This window comes from Rhipicephalus sanguineus, chromosome 7, assembly GCF_013339695.2.
Source record: "Rhipicephalus sanguineus isolate Rsan-2018 chromosome 7, BIME_Rsan_1.4, whole genome shotgun sequence".
NCBI classification, from domain to species: Eukaryota; Metazoa; Arthropoda; class Arachnida; order Ixodida; family Ixodidae; genus Rhipicephalus; species Rhipicephalus sanguineus.
Window position 1 is genome coordinate 164,719,198 of NC_051182.1, and position 7,069 is coordinate 164,726,266.

Genomic DNA, 7,069 nt, shown 5'->3' on the forward strand with positions numbered 1-7,069 from the left:
GAATTAAAAAATAGGGCTAGAATGTAACTGACTTGCCAGGAACAGTAAAAGCTAGTTTACATTCCTGATGGAGCAAAGATCGATTGTCTCCATGGTGGTTGAACCGCTATGGAATCATATTTTCCCATAGTATTAACACCAGGAAAAGTGTAGCACTAGAGACTTGCTGGCAAAAACAGTTGGTCAATCTTGTGCATCCGTAAATTCTCAACTGTATGCTATGCATTCCTGGAATTAGTTGTATTTGCTGAATAACAGACCAATTTCATGAAAAACAGTTACAGTGGGCTCTGCTTAGAGATGCAAGTGCATTGAGTAAAAAAGATATTTATAGACGTGTATTTTAGGTAGAAATCTTTTTACCTTTGACAGGATAAGGAGACGGTGTTCAGTTTACTCAACTGTTTAAACTGAATGCATAGCGTATGAAAATTAAGTGTCGTGTTACCTTGCTAACATAAATCTTGTCATGCATTGCTCTTTTGTCCAGCTTCTAGAACTAATATTTTTCATATCTGTATCTGTATAGGGGAGGCAGATCTAAGGATGGCGCCAGGTCTGCACCATACCTATACTGAGTCGTACCTGCTCCGTCATTGTTTGAACTGCAGTGTTATGGTCATGTAGGTTTCTGATGATAATGGTGGTGGAGGACCCTTGTGTTGCGTGCCAAAAAAAAAAAGAAACTTCTCACCTATACCCTTGCAAAGGCAGGGGGAAAAGGGCAGGCCGTCATGAGGAGGACGTCATTGCTTCATTTTCATTATTGCATCTCCTGCATTGCGAAGCTTGTTGTCTCTTAGACTCGACCAACATGGGGTGAAACTTGGCCTCCTCTAATGGAGAAGGGGAGATGTTCTACTGTAACACGTTGTTGGGCTAGTTAGTGCATTGCATCAAGGAAATATATGAAACAAACAACTACAAAAAAGTAAAGGAAAAAGAAAAAACTAGAGGTGTGCGAATATTCGAAATTTCGAATATTTTTCGAATAGTGTTTGCTATTCGATTCGATTCGCACTGAAATTTTACTATTCGAACTATTCGAACTTCCCAAAAACAAATGCAGTCAACGTCCGGTTGGAAGTGACCCCTTCAGATTTTTAATATGCTTCACCTCATTACACTCTCGTATTGCGGCAAAGCTGCCTTTCAAGCTCCGCTGCGGTCGAACTTAGCCAAGAAACAAAGTCCAGTTGGAAGTGGTCCCTAGATTTTCAATATGCTTCACCTCATCACACCCCCGTATTGCGGCAAAGCTGCCTTTCAAGGTCCGTTACGGTCGAACTTAGCCAGCAGACAGTCAACGTCCGTTTGGAAGTGGTCCCTAAATTTTCAATATGCTTCACCTCATCACACCCCCGTATTGCAGCAAAGCTGCCTTTCAAGCTCCGCTACGGTCGCAAATGTATTAACTCAAGAAAACGCTGGTTCCAATATGGAGATGAAAGAAGTGGCAGAGTTGGGGGCTCATTTAATGCTGTTTTGGACCTGAAATTTGGGCAGGAAGTCCGAAAAATCGGACGCCGAAGCTTTCTAGCATCCAAAATTTCAGATGTTCTTATATATCGACGTCTACGAGGCAGATTTGGAACTCCGGACTTGAAGGGAGCACACCCTTGTCCGCCACATTAGTTGGGCTTCCACAGCAGTTGAAAGAGGAGGAGAGGCTGAAGAAATGGCATCTCTGCCTATCACGTGTAAAGTGTTGTCGGCAGCACTTTGGTTGCACCAAATCATGTACATAAATACAATTCGGCCTCTACATTGCCTCACTCTTGATAAGAAAGACAACTATGATATATGACCCCACCAGCGCTTCATCAACCTAGCGAAAAGAAACACTTTCATGTTGCTATCTCACAAGAACATACTTAGGGATTCTCTGCAACTTTTTCTGGAATTTCACTTCGAATTATTCGAAAAATGTTTGAGAAATATTCGAAAATTATTCGAAATTATTCGATTCGATTCGCACTCAATCTTTATTATTCGAATTCGCTTCGCACCCAAAATTTTGCTATTCGCACAGCTCTAGAAAAAACACGAAGGATTGGCCTGAGCACAGAAGACCACAAGTGGTTCCCTATACGCACCGAGTTGCGCATGGCCCGAAAAAGGGTGCTGTCAGGTATGGTGTGCCTGTAGTGTTCTCGGCGCCAAGGAAGCTGAGTGGTTGATGCACACGTATTGGGCGAAAGAAGTCACAGAGTGATACAAAGCATGGCCAGACCTTTATGAATTGTGTTGTTGGCATCGTATATGAAATACTACTGACGTGTGGGGTGGTTTACATAGGCTAGATGGTTCGTTGTGTAAATATTAGAGCCTGCGAACAAATTAAATTGTTAGAAAAAGGGAACAGGATTGAGTCTGACCTTTCATTGTAAGCAGTGCAAATGTAAGCCGGTGCTGAACGAAATTGGGATTTTGGGCAGAAGTCGTGACAAAATGTCGCATGGCAAAGAGGCACTCTCTTCCACTTGAGGCCTTTCACGTTGCAAGGAAGGGCAAAGCGTGTTGCAGTGATAGCTCTGTGGCGTTGCGCAGGATGGAACAAGATGTCCTGCAATCTTTTTTATAATCTCGAGGAGCAAATAAGAATGTGAAGATGGCACACAGTAATTGCACGTCAGTTTTATGTTGTGCCTTTTTGGCTAGTTCGGTTGATGTGAAGGCAATTGCGATATGACCATGTGACCGCGTGGGTGTATATATTTGAGCCTTGCTTTGGTGATTAAAGAATTGGTAGTCTAGCCGCTTTCCCGTCTCCTGCACCGTTTCCTGTGTTCGTCTGTTTTTGGCTGGATATATTTCCTTGAGGAGAAGGGAAAGCTGGTGAAAAAATGTACGAGTTTAGGCGAAGCGTGATGGGCTCACACATGCAACACCATGACGGGCAACACCATTGACTAAGTTTCGCTGTTTATCGAGGCTAGGCCAATGTATTTCTCTTGCATTTAGCGCTCAATTGACACCGAGTTTATCGTTGGGCTGTGAGCTGCTTCTCATTTTGTGTATTGCAAGTCGAGAAAAAAAAAGGATCCAACCTTTAGCGAACATATCTCGCTAACTAAGACCTAGAAACACTGTTTTTGGAAGCTACATTAGACAACACTTTGCCCAACAGAATTTGCTGTCTTCAATCTGTCTTCTTAATTTTCCTGTGATGCCCTCTGCCATTTCGGTAGAGCTTTGGTAAGGGCCGGGACAACTGGTACCACCAGAATGAAAGCCTCCAAGATCAAGACGCGTGTCGCGACTTTTCCGCTAGCGGCAGGGCGCATGCGCTGTGGCATTGTGAAAAAGGCAGATTGCGATGCTGCAGGATTCAAGGTTGACAAATATGTGCAGTATTTTTCACAAATTGCTCTGCGCTTACATACCTTGGCATCAAAGCAAGCAAAGAAACAACTACTGCCTCCCGCCCCCGTCTCTTTGTACACTAGAACAAATGGATTTCACCACTATCCAAGATGATAAGAAGATAAGATGGCACATCTTATCCTTGCCATGAATGACAGTAGGGCACACCTACATATACTTTCCCGTGCCCTGAAATGCATTTCCAAAATCCTGTTGTATTGTTCCCTATTGATTCCATTTACCGACAGAAGGAGGCCTCCTTAACATCAACTACTGCGCTTGGATGTTCGTATGCTCACCTTCAATTCTTGCCCATTTGTAGTTAGAATGCACGAGTTCTTTTGTTTTAATACCTTATTTAACTTGTAATTTATCCACAGTTTGACTACACTGCTTTTTTTTGCAGCCAAATAAGTGGGACATACTTGTCTATTAACAATAAATCTTCGAATGCTGACCGACATGGCCATCAAGCTCTAGATCAAATGCCTGCATAATTTATTCAGTTGGCCTTTGTGCAGACTTATTTAGCAGGTTCCAGTAGGGTGAGCGTACCTGTGACTATGTTGTGGTCACTGGTGCAGCCAGGGAGGGGGTTGGGCATAGAGTTTCCTAAAATATTTACTAGAGGGAACTCGGGTGCTGCGATCATTCGGCCACCATCGGAATGATGGGTAGTACATGGATTTGCCTAGTCTTCGAATGCACTTGTAGATTTGTTTATTGCTGTGTTTTGGCATTCGATTCTGATAAAAGAATGGATCGTTGTGAACTTCGTGACCTGGTTTGAATTCGTGAGCCTAGAAAGATCAAGGTGGTGAAGTGGAACAGCAGAATGTTTGCTGAACTTCGTCTTGCAACAAAGCGGTGCAGGCCCCACAAAGCCAACAGAAGCTTAGACAAATCCATGTACTACCCATCATTCCCATCAAGGCTGAAACGCCATGCGATTGAGCTCCCATAGACACTAGCGCCAGATTTCCCTCTAGTGAATTAAGAAACTCTATGGGGTTGGGGGAGTTCACCCCCCCCCCCCCAATTTTTCCAATTTTGCATGTGTGTATACGCGCACGAACATACGGCTGTCAGCACGCTTAATACAAACACTTCGCAGGCTGGCCTAAACCGGCTTGTACTGACGCCAGCACCGCGAGGTGTTGGTTCATATGTTTGCGGTGGCTGACAGCAGCTGGGGCTGTCGACAGTAAGCACCCTCTCCCCGCCATTCAGACAATGGCGAAAGACCAGTCAAATCGAGCTGCGCTACAGCTATCTTCAGCTGTTGCAAACGTACAGAGATGCACTTTGCGGCACTGGCGTCGGTCCAAGCTGGCCCAGGAAATGCTGCAGAGCGTTTGTATTAAGTGTGCTGATGCTGTAAGTACATAAAGGATGGTTGACCCTCCCTTTGGAAAAAAATTTCTGGCTATGCCCGTGGTTGTGGTCACTTATGCCAGGCATCACACATATACAGTAGTACCAGGTCTGGAATATTGTCCTGCATGTTGCTTCTTTTACATACTGTTCTAGGTCACACATAGTGATCATGTCATGAAGTGAAGAGATCTCTACCGGCCTCGTTTAGTGGCCAATCACAGCTTGAAAAATTGAATGATCAGTATTTGTGACAAGCCCTGTTGAAGGGGCAGTCCGTCGTTCCAAGTTTATTTCTTAGAGCTAGGAAAAATTTAATTGATTCCATGCTGTCGGGTGGCATATTTCACTGCCAATATAGACACCTTCTTTTTTGTCTCGACAATTACAATATGTTCTTTGCTGATTTTGTCATATGCTCGACCACTTCTTGCCGTGTGACATTATTTTAGTGGTGGTTCTGAATGTTGTGCATTGGATTAAGTCAAAGTCTCATGCCATAAGCAATTAAGCTGCAAACGCACCTGTGCATGCGACCTTGAACCTAATCGGAGATGTGGCTCCCTCGAGAAAAACGGCATGCAGGCTGAAGCTTGATCTGCTGACATGCTTGCATGTTTGAAAGGTGGAATCTGGAGAGAGGCCCTTTAGACACTTAAAGGAGTACCCACACAAAATTTTGAAGGTGAGATAAATTGCGAGATAGATTTGTGTGGACACACACACACATCTCAAAATACTGACTGCTATTAGCCGAGAGATCAAGCAGTCGGGCAGCTACTGGCTGAACCATGCATAGTGTGGATAGCTCCGTGTCGTCTGCTGTTTGCATGTGCACATACGTGATGCACGTCCTCAAATGGTAGTTTGTTCTGTTGTATTATCATGATCGTAACTGCTTGTACGTATACCTATCATGATGTACAGAAGCATTTGGCCTTGTTAGGCTGTATATACACTAATAAGATCAGTGAGAGCACTTGTCGAAAGTGCTGTGTATGGTCATCATACCATCCATTCGCCAGAATCATTTCAGCGTGGGTGCCATTTTGTGGTTCTAGCGCATTACATAGCGCACTTGGCGTCATCCTAAATATGAGTATTAAATATTATATAATGTGAATGCAGCATTCTAGCGACTCAGTGGTAAACAAAAACAAGGGTCTAAGCCATACACTGGCACGTCACACTTGTTAGGTGTATAATTGCACAACTGTCGTTTATGTTACGCGACGAGCTTTAGATGTGTTTAAGATAGTCTTTTATTGTGCAGTCCTGGTCCCATTACAGAGAAATATTTCTGTCAAGTCTGACACTTCATACTTAAATTGTCCCCTAAAAACAGAAAACAGAATGACACGGAAGTGATAAAACTGAGTTGCCAGGCACTATTTTAACTTTGGGTGAAGTTTATACGAAAAACACCCGTGTACTTAAATTTAGGTATGCATTAAAGAACCCATGTGGTGAAAATTAATCAAGATGGTGTGCCTTACAATCTTATCGTGGTAATTTCACGCAAAACCTGATCTTTCTTACACATCATAACTTCAGATATTGTGTGGCATTGTTATACATATACTGGTGGAAGGGATCAGACATTATTTGCTTGAAGAAAACTTACTTTTGTCCCATAAAATAACTGGACCTTTGTTGCATCACTGTCATGCATGCAATCAATCGAACCAACGCCACCTAGTCTAGGTGGTGTTGGCTGAATTGTTACCTTTTTATACTGTTACTAAGAATAAAAACATCTTCATAGCGCTTAAATGCTCTCTTATCAACTGTCCTACATTTCATGGAGAACTGCACAAGAAAAAAATAGGGATGCGGATACGCATTCGTGCACACAGTGCTATCTGAACTCACCGCTAAGGAATACAGGACTTTTTTTTTTCCATATCAGCAATGCATATAGGCAGAACAAAAGATACATACAAATGTGTTCGTTAACAACCGCAACACCACAACTAAATTTCGACTTCTGGGTGGTTTAAGGGTCCTTTAATTGTAATATGAACCAACAACTACCTATGTCGCGGAGTTTGTGTTGGTTGCTAAGCTTCTTGCAGGCACACTCTCCCACTATTGTCAGCACTGTTTTGTGTACTCACGGGGCCAGTGTGTTTACAAAAAAATCATGCAAAGTCCTGCTTCTCTATGTAAACAAAACTGCAATTGGGCACTATAGAAAAGTCGAGTATATTAACTATTGCAAACTAGGTTTCCAACAGGGATAATTGGGTCATTAGCTACTTATTGCAACAGACAAACAACGAAAAATTTGTGTTGGTACTTTAAAGTACAGTAGACAGAACCTGAAAGC